The sequence below is a fragment of the Tamandua tetradactyla genome, chromosome 7, assembly GCF_023851605.1.
Source record: "Tamandua tetradactyla isolate mTamTet1 chromosome 7, mTamTet1.pri, whole genome shotgun sequence".
NCBI classification, from domain to species: Eukaryota; Metazoa; Chordata; class Mammalia; order Pilosa; family Myrmecophagidae; genus Tamandua; species Tamandua tetradactyla.
The window spans coordinates 98,149,913-98,168,504 of NC_135333.1; the positions used below are offsets into that span (position 1 = coordinate 98,149,913).

General features: G+C 41.9%; 1 pseudogene; it reads left to right on the forward strand.

Annotated features, from left to right (window-relative positions):
* Positions 1-2,089: 2,089 nt before the first annotated feature.
* Positions 2,090-18,171, forward strand: LOC143690546 (bromodomain testis-specific protein-like; annotated as a pseudogene).
* Positions 18,172-18,592: the final 421 nt, after the last annotated feature.

The following is an 18,592-nucleotide window of genomic DNA, read 5'->3' on the forward strand; positions in this document are numbered from 1 at the left end:
TTTGGTGAACCACACATATCCCAAGTCCCCAGTCTTGGTCCCTGGAGTCTGATTACTGGTACACTAAATGAAAATATTAGATGTCTTTGTATATTGACCCATTTGGCTCCACAGAAGATGAACATTCTGTGTTCCCTGACCTAGAAGTTACTGGTGGTAGAAAAGCTGCATGAATTAAGGGGAGCTGAGGAGCTGAAAAGCAGCATGGATATTGGGCAGAAAAGGTGGACCAGAGTGCAGGAGTATAGCTGAGCTAACCACAGCTGCTGGTGAGGAAAAACTATATAATAACAAAGAGCATATACCACGACACCAGGAGGATGATACTAGGAGAAGAACTCCTTTCCTGAAAGAGAAGGAGTTGTACACACTAGAAAATTCTTGACAATTATCGAGCACACCCAGGGCAACACACAAGCTCAGAGAAATCGGGGAAAAATTTAACTGCAAACCATAGGCTGCTATAAAGTTTCAGTATAACTGGGAAAAGCATTGAAGAAAAGCTTTAACACACAGTCAATCTATCCTAAAACTTTAGATAAGAGGGAGAAACTGACTTCCAGTGTTAGCAGTCAAAATAATCAAATGCTCAGGTATCAACAAAAGATTACAAATCACACAAAGTAATAGGAAGAGATGGCCCATTCAAAGAAACAAATTAGAACAGAGGAAACTTTAGTTCAGTTCCATGAACTAAAGGAATACATGGATATAGGACTAAAGGAGATAAAGAAGATGAATCTTGAAAAAAAGGGGGGTGGAAAAAATACTCCATGCAAATAGTAAACAAAAGAGAGCAGACAAAATTGACTTTAAACCAAAAATTTTAACAAGATAAAATAAGAACACAGAGCATCAAGGTACAAGAGGAAAACACTGGAAAGTCTGAAAGAAGAGATAGACACAGTTCTACAATAAAAAAGACTTCAATATACCACTTGCTTCAATTGATACAATATCTAGACAAAATAATAATGAGGAAAGAGAGGACTTGAACAACACTATTAAACGACTAGACGGAACAGACATATACAGAACATTACATCCAACATTAGCAGAGTACTCATCCTTCTCAACTGCACATGGATCATTCTCCAGGACAGATCATGTTAGGTAACAAAAAGTCCCAGTAATTTAAAAAGATTTAAGTTAAACAGAGAATGCTCTCCAACTACACTGAAATGAATTCAGAAGAAAAAAACTGAATGAAAACTGTAAAATTCACAAATATGTGGAAATTAAACAGTATCCTCTTGAGAAGAAACTACAAGGGGCCACTATTACAGTGAGAGCTGGTGGTGATATCAACAATCAGTGGAGAATGGCTTTCCTGCACTGCTTGATCATCTGCAAGCTGAAGAGAAAGATCAGTGTTCTAGTTTGCTAGCTGCCAGAATACAATATACCTGAAATGGAATGGCTTTTAAAAAGGGGAATTTAATAAGTTGCTGGTTTACAGTTCTAAGGCCAAGAAAATGTCCCAATTAAAGCAAGTCTATAGAAATGTTCAATCTATGGCATCCAGGGAAAGATACCTTGATTCAAGAAGGCTGATGAAGTTCAGGGTTTCTCTCAGCTGGAAGAGCATGTGGCAAACATAGTGTCATCTGCTAGCTTTCTCACCTGGCTACCTGTTTCACAAAGCTCCCTGGGAGGTATTTTCCTTCTTCATCTCCAAAGGTTGCTGGCTGGTGGGCTCTCTGCTTCTCGTGGCTATGTCATTCTGCTTTGCTCTCTCTGAATCTTCCTTTTTTTCTGAAATGTTTCCTGTTTTATAGGATTCCAGTAAACTAATCAAGACCCACATAGAATGAGTGGAGACATGTCTCTAATCAAGTTTAATACCCACGTTGATTAAATCACATCTCCATGGAGATAACCCAATCAAGTTTCCAACCTATAGTATTGAATAGGAATTAAGAGAAGCGGCTGCTCCCTCAGGATTGCTTATGATTAAATCGTGGCTTTTCTAGGGTACATAAGTCCTTTCAAACCTGCACAATCAGATACTTTTTCTACAAGAAACTTTTCTTTTCAGGGCATGGATTTGTATACTACATTAGAACATCAGGATTTGAAGAAGTTAAGAATGTCTGTGCCAAGTCAACAAACAGCTATTGTTAATCCCCCTCCACCATGGTATATAAATACTAAGAAAAACAGGCATTTGACAAATCAACTGCAATATCCACAAAAAAATTGTCCTGAAGGCATTATAGAAGCATAGTCTTTCTTGGCTATTTCAGCAGCCTGTAGATGCCATCAAACTAAAATTGCCTGATTATTATGCCATTGTTAAAAACCCAATGGATTTAAATACAATTAAAAAGTGCTTGGAGCATAAATATTTTGTGAAGGCTTCACAATGTATAGAAGTCTTCAATGCAAAGTTCTCAAATTGTTATTTGTATAACAAGCCAGGAAATGACAATTTTCTTATGGTAGAAGCTCTAGAGAAGCTGTTTGTATAAAAATTATCTCAGATGTCACAAGAAGAACAAGTTATAGGTGGTAAGGAAAGAATGAAGAAAGGTACTCAACAAGATGTAGTAGTCTCTTCTGCTAAAGAAAATCCATCCCCCAAAGCACCAAAAAGTATTTAATGAGCAAGCAATTCCCTCTGTATTGCCTGAGACATCTGCTTCTCACTTAAGTGTGAAACAAAGCCCTCCACTCATCTCTACCTCACAAACAATGGCCCAAGTTACAAGGGATGTGAGGAAAGTAGATACAACTACTCCTACAACTTCAGTAGTTAAAGAAAGTAGTGAATCTTCCCCAACACTTATAGAAAAAAAAATCAGTGAAAATGCTACCTGTAAAAGAAAATGTGCTGAAAAATGTTTTGCCAGATTCTCTGCAACAATATAAAGTTATAAAGAGTGTTGAAGTAATCAAACAATTACAGCACTGTAGTGAGATTCTTAAAGAAATACTTGCAAAGAAACACTTATTATCAGCATGGCCCTTTTATAACCCTGTTGGTGTTAATGACTTGGGTGGGACTCCATAACTGCCATGATATTTTCAAAAATCCAGTGGATCTTGGAATGATTAAGTGAAATATGGACAACCAAGAATATAAGGATGCATATGAATTTACTACAGATGTTAATGCTCATAAATTGCTACAAATACAATCTTTCAGGTCATGATATAGTGACAATGGCAAGAATGCTCCAGGATGTTTTTGAAATTCATTTTGCAAAGATCCCAGATGAACCTGTTGAGAGTATGCTTGTATGTTACATCAAAACAGATAACAGAAAAACACTTGGTAGTGAAAGTGTAAAAGGGAATTTTATAAAGCTTAACAGTAGCTAATTTTTCCTGCTTAATTTAGCTATTTACATATATTTTAGCTTCTGAAATATCCAGCAAAAGCATTTGTGTCATTTTATATTCACGGCTATGCATTTGGTGTGAGTTAAGAATTATAAAGAAAAGAATTATGGGCCCCATCAGGCTGAAGGTAAACAATCCTGGCGCCAAGATTACTTGTTGTAAAACTGTTAAGAAATGCTTATTGTAAAACTGTTCTTATCTGCTTTTTTGCAAAACAGCACCTGTGACCCATGCTCAACCCCCACCCCCCTCATCTTACCCCTTAAAAGGCTTTTGCAAACTCAGACGGGGGCCTCTAGGTTCCTGTGTGTTCAATGAGCCCCACACATGTGTGGAAAATAAACCCCTTGCATGTTGCATGAGAGAACGTCTCTTGGAGTCCTCCTTTGCGTAGCAAAACTCTCGAATTCTCGAATTCTTACATTTGGAGGTCCCACCGAGATTGGGTCTTCGTAAGGGGAGGCTCCAACAGCCTTCTCTCTCGGGGTAAGTGAGGCCTTTTTCTCTTAGGTGCGATTGCTTAGTCTGTCAGACTGGCAGTGACTGTCAAAGAGTCGCGTGAGCACTCTCCGACCGCAACCGACAGACGTGTCCAGGGGTTGCAGGTCACTCTCCCGAGGGATGCCTCAGGATTGGGGGACCTCCGGGGACGCCTGGAGGCTTCCTACAGGGCCGACTCTGATTCTGTTTCCCTTCTGACGGGGGAGACTCGATCACAGTCATCAGGCCAGTCTGAGCTGTGTCTCTGAAACTGTGTAAACGTGGTGTGCCGGCTCTGTGTGTGTCTGTCTGTATCTGTGTGTTGGGAATTGTTTTTTGTTTCACCGAAGATGGGTCAGGGAATGTCGACTCCACTTTCTCTGACCTTAAGACACTGGTCGGAGGTCAGGGAAAGAGGTCAGAATCTATCTTTTATTGTAAAGAAAGGCAAATGGCAGACCTTCTGCTCGGTCGAGTGGCCCTCCTTTAACGTGGGATGGCCTCATGAAGGAGCTTTTCATCTACCCTTGATTCAGGCCGTCAAGTCAGTCATCTTCCGCCCTGGTCTGTATGGTCACCCGGACCAGCAGCCCTACATCATGGTTTGGCAGGACCTGTGTGAAAACCCACCTCCATGGGTAAAGCCGTTTCTTACTCCTCGTGGTCAACATAACTCTCCCTCTGTACTCCCAATCAGGGTGCCAGGTCCTTCTCAAGCTCCGAAACTCTATCCTTCCTTACCTCCTGCAGTCCTACCGGAGTCCCAATCGGCTCTACTCCTCTTCAACGCAGGTCCTTCTTCCCCTCCTCTCTACCCTTCAGCTCCGGTACAGGACCCCCCTTCTCTTAGCTCACCTTCTCCCTCCTCTAGTTCTCTCTCCCCGCCCTCTTCCATTCCCTCTCTGCAGGTTCACCAAGAGATGATCCCAGATGAACCAGGACCAGCACATAGTACACGAAGCAGACGAGCACTAAGCCCATCTGATGTGGCGGTCACTCTCCCCCTCAGACCGTACAGGCCTCCAGTGGATGATGGACATGGGGGAGAAATGCCCGCTCTACAATACTGGCCCTTTTCCTCCTCTGACTTATATAACTGAAAAAATAGTAACCCTCCTTTTCCCAAGGCTCCCACTAGGCTGACTGGATTGGTGGAGTCCCTTATGTTCTCTCACCAGCCCACTTGAGATGATTGTCAACAACTCCTGGGGACTCTCTTCACCATGGAGGAGCGAGATCGAATCCTACTGGAAGCCAGGAAGCAAGTTCCTGGACAAGATGGGAGACCCACCCAACTCCAGCATGTCATCGACGATCGGTTCCCGCTGCGCTGCCCTAATTGGGACCCGAACACCTCTGAAGGTAGGGAGCATCTGTCCATCTACCGCCAGACTCTAATAGCAGGTCTCTGAGCAGCCGCACGCTGGCCCACCAATTTGGCCAAGGTAAGAGAGGTTATTCAGGGAGCGGACAAATCGCCCTCAGTCTTTTTAGAAAAACTAATAAAAGCATACCGTAGGTATACTCCATTTAACCCTCAATCAGAGGATCAAAGAGCCTCAGTGGCCATGGCCTTTATCGGTCAATCAGCTCCAGACATTAGACGCAAGCTGCAGCGCTTAGACGAGTTGCAGGACCTAGCCTTGCGAGATTTAATCAAAGAAGCTGAAAAAATGTTTTATAAGAGAGAAACAGAGGAAAAAGAACAAAGGAGAGAGAAAGAGAGATAGGAAAAAGAGTTGATAAGAAAGAAAAGGAGAACGAAAGAATTAACAAAGATCCTGGCCACAGTAGTTGAAAGAAACACTGAAGGTAGAGAACGAGCTAGAGAAAATCCCTCGGGTCGGTGTTATCGTACCCCTCTTAGTCCAGACCAGTGCGCCTACTGCAAAGAAACTGGGCACTGGGCCAAAAAAAAAAAAAAAAAACTGTCCGAAAAAAACGGAGGGGTACTAGGCCCCCGAACTGGCAACAACTGGCCACGTTGGCTCTGGAAAGTGAAGACTAGGGGAGTCAGGGCTCGGCACCCCTCCCCGAGCTCAGGGTAAAATTTAATGTGGAGGGGGTACCAATTAATTTTGGAGTCGACACGGGAGCAGTAATATCGGCCCTCCAAGAACCTATAGGCCCGCTCTCTACAAAAAGGTCCTTGGTGCGGGGAGCAAATGGCAGTCGCTACTGCGCCTGGACTACCAAAAGAACCATGGACCTGGGGAAGGGGAAGGTTCAACACTCCTTCCTAGTCATCCCTGAGTGTCCTGCCCCGCTTATGGGAAGAGACTTGTTAACTAAACTAAGGGCGAGAATCACCTTCAATCCTAAGGGGCCAAAGGTGGAATTTTTAAACCCGCTAGTAAGCCAACCTGTAATAACTGCCCTCACCTTGCCAGTCGAAGAAGAATATCAGCTGTATATAAAACCAGAACAGCTCCACAGTTCTATTCCTCAGGCCTGGCTTGAAGAATTCCCTAATTCCTGGGCAGAAGTTGCCGGGTTAGGGTTGGCAGTCAATCAGCCCCCAGTAATAATGACCCTAAAGCCCACTGCCTCTCCAATTCGGGTAAAACAATACTACTTAAGCAAGGAAGACCAGGAAGGAATCAAGCCCCATATAGAGAAATTCCTTGGCTTGGGAGTACTTAAGCCCTGTCAATCAGCCTGGAACACTCCCTTATTGCCGGTCAAAAAGCCAGGGACTAGAGACTATAGACCGGTGCAAGACTTACGGGAAATAAATAGCAGAGTGCAGGACATACATCCTACTGTGCCAAATCCCTATAACCTGCTCAGCACTCTCCATCCTGAAAAGACTTGGTATACTGTGCTTGATCTAAAAAAAATGCTTTCTTCTGCCTGCCCTTGCATAAGGACAGTCAACCCTTGTTCACTTTTAAGTGGATCGATCCAGAGACGGGATCCTCGAACCAACTGACTTGGACACGCTTGCCCCAGGGGTTCAAAAACTCCCCCACCATTTTTGATGAAGCTCTTCATAGAGACTTAAGCTCCTTCAGAATTCAGCATCCCAGAGTCACCTTGCTACAATACGTGGACGACTTACTGTTGGCAGCAGACACTAAGGAGGACTGTGAGTATGGGACCCGAAAACTGTTAAGTGAGCTAGCCGCACTGGGGTACCGAGCCTTAGCCAAAAAGGCCCAAATCTGTAAAAGGGAAGTAATCTTCCTGGGATATACTCTTAAGAATAAAAAGTGATGGCTCACTGAGGCTAGAAAGAAAACTGTAACACAAATACCCCCACCCACGACCCGAAAGCAGCTACGAGAGTTCTTAAGGACAGCGGGATTCTGCCGGTTATGGATCCCAAGGTTTGCAGCCCTTGCTGCCCCATTATACCCCTTGCTCAAAGGGAGCGCTGATTTCCAGTGGGGAATAGAACAGCAGGAAGCCTTCGACAGCATTAAGAAAGCGCTCCTGTCAGCTCCAGCTTTAACCCTCCCAATCGTGAATAAACCTTTCATGCTCTACATAAAAGAAAGGAGAGGCGTGGCTAGAGGGGTCCTAACACAGGCTTTTGGCCCCTGGAGGAGACCGGTGGCCTATCTGTCCAAGCGATTAAATTCAGTTGCCAGCAGATGGCCACACTGTCTCAAGACCATCGCGGCAGCTGCCCTCCTGGCAAAAGACGCAGACAAACTCACTCTAGGACAGAAGCTGACCGTAATAGCCCCTCACGCCCTGGAGAGCATAATCCGCCAGCCTCCAGATAGATGGATGTCAAATGCCAGAATTACCCACTATCAGAGCATCCTCCTAGACAAAGACAGGGTGACTTTCGGGGCCCCGTCAGCTTTAAACCCGGCTACCCTGCTCCCGGACGAGACCGCGGGACCTGTGCTGCACACTTGCCAAGAGATATTAGCTGAAGAAACCGGAATCCGCAGAGACTTAAAAGACCAATCATTGCCTAACTCGGAGGTAACCTGGTTTTTGGACGGAAGCAGCTTTCTCCAACACGGTAAGAGGCGAGCGGGAGCGGCGGTAGTCAGTGGGACAAAAGTTATTTGATCTTCTAGCCTCCTGGAGGGAACATCTGCCCAAAAGGCTGAACTAATTGCCCTCACAAAAGCTCTAAAATTAGCAAAAGAAAAGCGAGCGACTATCTATACAGATAGCCGTTCTGCCTTTGCTACTGCCCACGTACATGGGGCAATTTACCAAAAAAAAGGGCTATTAACCTCAGCTGGTAAAGAAATCAAACACAAAGAGGAAATTCTTAAACTCCTGGCAGCAGTCATGCTTCCCCCCCCCCCCCAAAAAAAAACTACTAGCCATTGTCCACTGTACTAGCCACCAAAGAGGCTTGGACCCAATAACCATGGGTAATAAGCGAGCAGATGAAGAAGCAAAAGCGGCAGCTTTAAGGGACCTTATAAACTTGGTCCTAGTAACCAAAGAAAACCAGCAACCCCCTGAAACACTATCTCAAGTTGCACCCCTAGGAGAATCGGAAGCCCTAGCTTACATACAGCAGGTCCACCAGCTCACTCACCTGGGGACAGGGAAACTACAGCAGCTCCTGCAAGACCAGAGGGAATTGTACCCTCTGACAGCCTCAAAAAGGAAAGAGCTGGCAGATCGCATAGCCAGAGAATGTCAGGCGTGTCAAATTGTAAACGCCTACCCCACAAAAGCTCCTAATGGAAAAAGACTAAGGGGAACTTAACCTGGGCAGTTCTGGGAAGTCAACTTTACTGAAATTAAACCTGCAAAATATGGACTTAAATACTTACTAGTTTTTATAGACACCTTTTTAGGATGGGTTGAAGCCTACCCAACTAAGAGAAAAACGGCCCAGGTTGTAGTCAAGAAGATTATGGAAGAAATTTTTCCCCGGTTTGGTCTACCAAAGGTAATAGGGTCAGATAACGGACCCGCATTTGTAGCCCAGGTAAGTCAGGGTGTGGCCAGGATATTGGGGATTAATTGGAAATTGCATTGCGCATACAGACCCCAAAGCTCAGGACAGGTAAAAAAAAAAAAAAAAAAAAAATGAACAGGACAATTAAAGAGACCCTAACCAAATTAGCTATAGAGACTGGCTTGAAAGATTGGACCATGCTCCTGCCTTATGCCCTGTTCAGAGCCAGAAATACCCCCTCTGCTCTCTTGTGTAATCTAACCCCTTATAAAATCTTATATGGAGCGCCAACTCCAGTCAAGGACATGTCCTCCATTCTAGAGATTAATAGTTCCCTTCATACCCCCTTGCTTGACAGGCTGCGAGCCTTGGAAAAAGCCCAGCGGTTCCTGTGGCGGCAGCTCTCCACCTCCTACTAGCCAGGAGACAACAGAACTCCGCATCAATATCAGGTGGGAGACTTCGTCTATGTCTGCCGCCACCAGGTACAGACTCTTGTACCTTGCTGGAAAGGACCGTATCAGGTACTCTTGGCCACCCCCACCGCAGTCAAGGTCGATGGCATCGCATCATGGATCCATGCGTCTCATCTCAAACCTGCGCCTTCGCCCTCTTAGTCCCAATGAAAACTGGAAAGGACTGACAATCCTCTCAAGCTGCGGGTTCGTAGGGTTACTACTCCTTCTCCTCCCTCCCCCACGGGAACCCAATTCCAACCCGCATAAGCCTTGGAAATGAACAATATCCAGATGGGAAAATGGGAAGACTATAAAAACTTGGGAGGGAGCAGGGGAGCCTTCGTTCCTGCTACCCCCTTGTAATCTTACCACTCTGGGGGTAACTGTCGCTGCCGGTATAGGCACAGGGACTGCTGCCATTGTACATAGCAAGCAACAAACCAGTCAATTACAAGCCGCGATAAATCAAGACTTAAAAGAAATAGAAAAATCTGTCTCAGCCCTTCAGAACTCTCTAACCTCCCTTTCAGAAGTAGTTCTGCAGAATAAGCGGGGACTTGGCTTACTTTTCCTTAAAAAGGGGGAACTATGTGCAGCTTTAAAAGAACAGTGTTGTTTCTATGCGGATCACTCTAATGTTGTTAAAAAGTCCATGACAAAACTCAGAGAGCGCCTTCGTGAAAAAAAAAAAAAAAAGAGAGGCGCAACAGGGATGGTTTGAATCTTGGTTTACTAAGTCCCCCTGGTTAACGATGCTATTATCTGCTCTCGTTGGGCCTTTAATTGTGTTACTTTTAATAATAACTATAGGACCATGTATTCTAAATAAAATTATACAGTTTTTACAGGGGCAGATTGGAAATGTCAAATTAATGCTCATCAGACAACAGTTCTCAGTGTTAAATAATCCAGAAAATCTCTAAGATTAGAGATATATACGAAAAGGAGTGGGGAATGTAAAAGGGAATTTTATAAAGCTTAACAGTAGCTAATTTTTCCTGCTTAATTTAGCTATTTACATATATTTTAGCTTCTGAAATATCCAGCAAAAGCATTTGTGTCATTTTATATTCACGGCTATGCATTTGGTGTGAGTTAAGAATTATAAAGAAAAGAATTATGGGCCCCATCAGGCTGAAGATAAACAATCCTGGCGCCAAGATTACTTGTTGTAAAACTGTTAAGAAATGCTTATTGTAAAACTGTTCTTATCTGCTTTTTTGCAAAACAGCACCTGTGACCCATGCTCAACCCCCACCCCCCTCATCTTACCCCTTAAAAAGCTTTTACAAACTCAGACGGGGGCCTCTCGGTTCCTGTGTGTTCAATGAGCCCCACACATGTGTGGAAAATAAACCCCTTGCATGTTGCATGAGAGAACATCTCTTGGAGTCCTCCTTTGCGTGGCAAAACTCTCGAATTCTCGAATTCTTACAAAAGTGGTAGCAAAGCTTTTTCTGAAGATAACTTCTGATGATGCCAAAGATGAATGAGATCAAAATCTTACAAAGTTTCAGGAGCAATGTAGAGATGTTCATCAACAGCTACAGGTTCTGTCCCAAGTACCTGTCTTTAAGCTAAAGAAAAATAATAAGAAGTCTAAAAAAAGGAAAAGGAAAACGAAAATGAAAAGTTTAATAACAGAGATAAAAAGCCAAAGAAAGAGTTTAAACAGATGAAATTAAAGGAAAAGTCCAAGAGCAATCAACCAAAGAAGAAAAGACAGGTCTTTACTCTAAATCTGAGGATGAAGATAATGCTAAACCCATGAATTATGATGAGAAAAGGCAGTTAAGCTTGGATATAAACAAACTTCCAAAGATAAATTTGGGTGAGTAGTTCATATAATACGGTCAAGAGAGCCTTCACTTGTAGCAGGCAGGCCTTCCCCTCTTTCTGGTTTAGTTGTGCTCTCTGTAGAAAATCCCCAAACCCCCTCTCCTTGCAGGCAAGTGAGATAAGGCACATTTCCTGGTATAGAAACCCCCTCCCCTAGCCTTCAGGAACTGGTGAAAATGCACATAGGCAAAAGAAGACATTCCTAGGGTGGGGTTCAGCTCTGGGCCATTCTCAACTTAAATCAGCCAATTGTTTACCTTGTCTTTAACATGTCAGAGTCTATAAAAGCTAAGGTTGCCTTTTGTTCGGGGCTCAGACTTTCAGAGGCTACTCACTGAGCCCTATGGCCATAGCAAATAAAAAACCTGCTTCCTGAAGCTACAGATCCTTAGTCTCAGCCTGTTCTAACTTGGCAGAACATTCCTGGAGGCCTGCAGCCTCATTCCTGGTTTTTGCGCTACACACTGAGAAATTCTAATCCTGATGAGGTATTGACTTTGAAACACTGAAAGCATCTATACTAAGAGAACTAGAAAAATTCATTGCAGCATGTCTATGAAAAAGACCCCCAAAAATCTCATGCTAAGAAAATAATGAGTAATACAAAAATGTTAGAACACTGAATGAGGCTGAATGTGAGAAAGATAGAGGGAGGAGGCCTGGGGACACAAATGAAATCAGAAGGGAAGATACATGATAAGGACTGAGATGGTATAATCTAGGGAATACCTACAGTACAGTGTACAATGATAGTGACTAAATGTACAAATTAAAAAAATTTTTTTGCACGAGGAAGAGCAAAGGAATATCAATACTGCAGGGTGTTGAAAATAGATGCTAAGTTAATATTTTAAAACTTTAACATGTGATGAGACTAAAGCAAAAAATGTTTATTTGATACAAAATTTAAATTTTGACTAGGGCATTTCCTAATATAACTTATGTGGACAGTTTAATTAAACACCATAGTACATGGAACCTTGGGTAGGGCATGAGATTTTGTAGGTTCATCAAGAGTGATGTCCTGATAAATCCCAGAGTGATTCGAACAGTGAATAAAAAGTATTTGCAAAGTCCCTTTGGGGGGATGGTGAGAAAGGGAGAAAATTCAACTTCCCCAAGTGGAGAATTCTGATATTCTCATAAGCAGTGGGGACAACCAAGGCAATAGGATGAGCCCCCAATCTTGGCGGTTGTTCATATGAAACTTAACCCTGCAAATTTTAAGATAGGCTAAACCTACTTAAAATTAGGCCTAAGAGTCACCCCCATGAGAACCTCTTTGTTGCTCAGATGTGGCCTCTCTCTGTCAGTCAACACAACAAGCAAACTCACTGCCCTACCTGTCTCTACATGAGACATAACTCCCAGGGGTGTGGACCTTCCTGGCAACATGGGACAGAAATCCTAGAATGAGCTGCAACTCAGCATCAAGGAATTGAGAAAATCTTCTCAACCAAAAGGGGGAAGAGTGAAATGAGACAAAATAAAGTGTCAATGGCTGAGAGATTCCAAACAGAGTCAAGAGGTTATCCTGGAGGTTATTCTGATGCATTATTTAGACATCACCTTTTTAGTTAAACTGTAATGGAGAGGCTGGAGGGAACTGCCTGAAAATGTGGAGCTGTGTTCCAGTAGCCATGTCTCTTGAAGATGATTGTATAATGATATAGCTTTTGCAATGTGACTGTGTGATTGTGAAAACCTTGTGTTGGGTGCTCCTTTTATCTACCTTATTGACAGATGGGTGAAACATATGGTTTAAAAATAAATAAATAATAGGGGGAATTAATGTTAAAATAAATTTAGTAGACTGAAATGCTAGTGATCAATGAAAGAGAGGGATAAGGGGTATGGTATATATGAATTTTTTTTCTGTTTTCTTTTTTATTTCTTTTTCTGAATTGATACAAATATTCTAAGAAATGATCATGATGATGAATATACAAGTATGTGATGATATTGTGAGTTATTGATTACATATCAAGAATGGAATGATCAGGACTTCCGGGTCAAGATGGTGGCTTAACAATGTGCGCATTTTAGTTTGTCCTCCAGAACAACTACTAAATAACCAGAAACAGTACAGAACAGCTCCCGGAGCCATGATAGTGACCAAACACACAGCGTGCCCCAGTCTGGAACAGCTGGACCGGCTGCGAGTACCCCCCAGAACCGTGAGTTCCCAAAGCTGCTGTGGCCAGTGCCCCTCTCCCACAGGCCACTTCCCAGAGGGGAAAGGAAAGGACTTTACCAGCAGCAGGGACTGGGCACAATCAAATGCCAATTGTGGAACTAATTAACAAATTCTGACTACTAAAAATAGGCCCCCAGCTTAGGTGAACCTGATCAAAGTGGAGGTTGTTCATTTTTGCCCCGGTGCCAAGGAGGCAGGACTGACAGAAAAAGGGGGGAAAAAAAAGAAGGAAACAGAGGTTTTTGTGGTTGTGTATCTACAAAGGTTTGACTGCCTCTGGATACAGTGGCAGGACTTTTCAGGCTGCAACTGCCCCAGGCATAGGCAGAAGTGAGTTCTTTTGGGGGCTTATCTGGAGCTTGTGCCTTCCCCAGGGAAGGAGTGAAACCCCACCCAGGTGGAATCCCTCCATCAAGGAATTCAGACACCAGGGCTTGGTAATTTGAAGCCATTAAAACCAGCCTACAACCACTCCTCTGTCTCCACCACGCCCCCAGCAGGGAGAGTCTGCCAAAGTTAAAGGTACCGCATCATCTTATGCTGGTGGGACTGGCAGTCAGACAAGCACCACACACAGGGCAGGATAAGAAAAACAGAGTCCAGAGACTTCACAGGAAAGTCTTTCAACCTGCTGGGTCTCACCCTCAGGGAAAATCGATGCAGGTGACTCTTCCCTCCTGATAGGGGGCCAGTTTGGTCTGGGGAAATCTGGCTGAGGTCTATAATATCTAAGTAGACCCTCTTAAGTGTGTGGGGAGGAAAGTCACCACACAAGCAGGGCAAGAAACAAGAAAACAAGAACTGAAAAATTCTCCTCTGTTAAATGAAACTTAAGCTAAAGGTCAAGATATAGCTGAACGGAGTGTCAAAGAACAGATAGACAACAAATTCATCCAGCAAGAAAATCTTAGATAAAAGAAGTGAAAGCAATCTCCAGAATAAACTAATTAAGGTAATTAAATGCCTAGACACCAGCAAAAAATAACAAATCACACTAGGAAAATTGAAGATATGGCCCAGTCAAAGGAACAAACCAACAATTCAAATGACATATAGGAGCCGAAACAATTAATTCAGAATGTATGAACAGACATGGAAAACCTCATCAAAAACCAAATCAATGAATTGAGGTAGGATATAAAGAAGGCAAGGAATGAACGAAAAGAAGAAACTGAAAGTCTGAAAAAACAAATCACAGAACTTATGGGAATGAAAAATACAGTAGAAGAGATGAAAAAAGCAATGGAAACCTACAAAGGTAGATTTTGAGAGACAGAATATAGGATTTCTGAACTGGAGGATGGAACATCTGAAATCCGACAAGAAACAGAAACTATAGGGAAAAAAATGGAAAAATATGAGCAGGGACTCAGGGAATTGAAAGACAATATGAAGCGCATGAATATATGTGTTGTGGGTGTTCCAGAAGGAGAAGAGAAGGGAAAAGGAGGAGAAAAACTAATGGAGGAAATTATCACTGAAAATTTCCCAACTCTTATGAAAGACTTAAAATTACAGATCCAAGAAGTGCCGCATACCCCAAAGAGAATAGATCCAAATAGACGTACTCCAAGACATTTAATAATCAGAATGTCAGAGGTCAAAGAGAAAGAGAGGATGTTGAAAGCAGCAAGAGAAAAGCAATCTATCACATACAAGGGAAGCCCAATAAGACTATGCACAGATCTCTCAGCAGAAACCATGGAGGTGAGAAGACAGTGGAATAATATATTTAAATTATTAAAAGAGAAAAACTGCCAACCAAGAATTCTATATCCAGCAAAATTGTCCTTCAAAAATGAGGGAGAAATTAAAACATTTTCAGACAAAAAAATCACTGAGAGAATTTGTGGCCAAGAGACCAGCTCTGCAAGAAATACTAAAGGGAACACTAGAGACAGATACGAAGACAGAAGAGAGAGGTGTGGAGAAGAGTGTAGAAAGGAAGACTATGAGTAAAGGTAAAAAGAAGGAAAGTTAGATATGACATATAAAATCCAGAAGGCAAAATAGTAGAAGAAAGTAATACCCAGGCAGTAATAACACTGAATGCTAATGGATTAAACTCTCCAATCAAAAGATATAGTCTGGAAGAATGGATTAAAAAACAGGACCCATCTATATGTTGTCTCTACTCAAAGGACATGAGGCCAAGGACACAAATGGACATTTACACACCAATGTTTATAGCAGCATTATTAACAATTACCAAGAGATGCAAACAGCCAAAATGTCCATCAACAGACGGTTGGCTAAACAAACTGTGCCTTTACATAAGATGGAATATTAGGCGGCTGTAAGAAAGAATAAAGTTATGAAGTATGTAACAACATGCATGGACCTTAAGGATATTATGCTGAGTGTGATTAGCCAGAAACAAAAGGACAAATACTGTATGGTCTCACTGATATGAACTGACATTAGTGAATAAACTTGGAATGTTTTCTTGGTAACAGAGACCATCAGGAGATAGAAATAGGGTGAGATATTGGGTAATTGGAGCTGAAGGGATACAGATTGTGCAACAGGACTGAATATAAAAACTCAGAAATGGACAGCACAATTTTACCTAACTATAATACAATTATGTTAAAACACTGAATGAAGCTGCATATGAGAATGATAGAGGGAGGAGGGCTGGGACATAAATGAAATCACAAAGAAAGATAGATGATAAAGATTGAGATGGTGTAATCTAGGAATGCCTAGAGTGTATAATGATAGCGACTAAATGTACGAATTTAAAAAATGTTTTTGCATGAGGAAGAACAAAAGAATGTCATTACTACAGTGTGCTGAAAATAGATGGTACTTAATATTTAAAAATTTCAACTAATGTGTGAGACTAAAGCAAAAAATGTTTATTTAGTACAAATCTAAACTTTGACTAGTGCATCTCCTAATATAACTTATGTAGATAGTTGATTGAACACCGTAAGTACATGGAACTTTGTATAGGACATAAGATTTTGTTGGTTTGTCCAGGTGATGCCCTGATGAATCCCAGAGTGATTTGATCAGTGAGTGAAAAAGTATTTGCAAAGTCCCCTTCGGGGAATGGTGAGAAGGGGGAAAACTCAACTTCCCCAAGTTGAATTCTTGATATTCTCACAAGCAGTGTGGACAACCAAGGCTGTGGGCTGAGCCCCCAGTCTTGGGGTTTGTTCATATGAAACTTAACCCCACAGGGGATAGGTCAAGCCTACTTACAATTAAGCCTAAGAGTCACCCCCAAGAGAACCTCTCTTGTTGCTCAGATGTGGCCTCTCTCTCCAGCCAACACAGCAAGCAGACTCACCACCCTTCCCCTGTCTACATGGGACATGACTCCCAGGGGTGTGGATCTTCCTGGCAGCATGGGACAGAAATCACAGAATGAGCTGAGATTCAGCATCAAGGGATTGAGAAAAACTCTAGAATGAGCTGAGACCCAGCATCAAGGGATTGAGAAAACCCTCTCGACCAAAAGGGGGAAGAGTGAAATGAGACAAAGTGTCAATGGCTGAGAGATCCAAACAGAGTCGAGAGGTTATCCTGGAGGTTATTCTTATGCATTAAGTAGATATCACCTTGTTATCCAAGATGTAATGGAGAGCCTGGAGGGAACTGCCTGAAAATGTAGAGCTGTGTACCAGTAGCCATGTTTCTTGATGATAATTGTACAATGATATAGCTTTCACAATGTGACTGTGTGATAGTGAAAAAAAAACAAACAAAAAAACTTGTAACAAATGAAATAAAACAAATACTTTAAAAACATTCAAAAAAAAGAGAATGGAATGATCATATGGTAAGAATTTTGTATTTGTATGTTGGTATGTTTAATAAATAAATAAATAAGAAAAAAAGTCTAAAGAACTTCATTCACAGAAAAAACAGGAGTTGGATAAGCGGTTATTGGATGTCAATAATCAGTTCAACTCTAGAAAATGTCAAACAAAATTTGAGAATACCGAATCCTCAGAGCAGTTGGAGGTGATTCCTGATTAAATAAAAGCAGTAGCAGCAGAGCAGCAGCACTGGCAGTTCATCAGAATCTAAAAGCAGCAGTGATTCAAGTGCCTCAGACAGCAGTGATTCTGATTCAGAAATGTTTACTAAATTTACTGGAGTAAAACCGAATGATTCTCCTTTCAAAGAAAAAGTAAAGACACAGTCTTCTGTGCAAGATATGTCTATGAAAACTATGCTTATTCATCAAACCATACATTCATGTGGAACACCAAATCATCACCAGTTAATGTTTCATCACCAGGAATTAGAACATTTACAGAGTGTGAAAAACATTTTATCTTTACAAATTCTGCTTCCCTCATGTGATTCTAAACACTTGAATGGTCTAACTGTGATCCATCGGCCTGTTGATATTGACACAAATGTGTTAGAATCTGAATGTTAAGGTCCTGTGCGGGATATAAAGATTAAGAATGCAGACTCTTGGAAACGTTTAGGCAAACCGGTCAAAACATCAGGTATACTGAAATCCTCAGTTCAGCTCTTCAACCAATTTAGAAAAGCAGTGATTGAAAAAGATGTAAAAGCTTGAACACAGGAATTAATTCGAAAACATGTGGAACAAAATGCAAAGGTACTGAAAGTATTCCAAGAAAACAGCGGGAGTTTGGTAACAGCTTTACTTTAGAATCTTTTTCAAGTGAAATGCAAAACAAGTGTCTTGGAGAAGAGCTGAAAGAAGATCAGCAGTCTTTGGAAACTCAAGACAAATGCAAACTCTAGCTTCTCAAATAATGTAATTTAGCAAGGGAGAGAGAACAAGAGCAGAGGAGGAGAGAAGCCAAGGCTGGTACCATTAATATGACTTTCTTTTTTTGGCATGGGCAGGCACCAGAAATCGAACCCAGGTCTGTAGCATGGCAGGTGAGAACTCTGCCTGCTGAGCCACCATGGCCTGCCCTGATATGACTCTTTAAAGTGACATTATGACAATGTTTGAAAACAACTTAGATTAAAAATTGTTCAGTTTTTTAATTAATCATCAATCTACAATGAATGACATGAAGAATAAAATACAGATGGTAAAATGATTGCTTTCGGACACCAGGATATCAATTCATATATTATTTTGACTCCTCTAAAATGATTGAACAATTTTCACTTACACTTTTTTTTTTTTTAACATGGGCAGTCACCGGGAATCGAACCCGGGTCCTCTGGCATGGCAGGCGAGCATTCTTGCCTGCTGAGCCTCCATGGCCCGTCCTTCACTTACACTTTTAATAGCTATATTTTCATTTTCAATACATGATTTACAGAAAATTTTGTAATTTTGATTCCCTAAATGAATAAATTCCCAGATGTTATTCATTCTAAAAAAATTGCCTAGGGTATGTATTACAGGTTCTGTTCTAAGCAGAGATAATTCAAAAGATA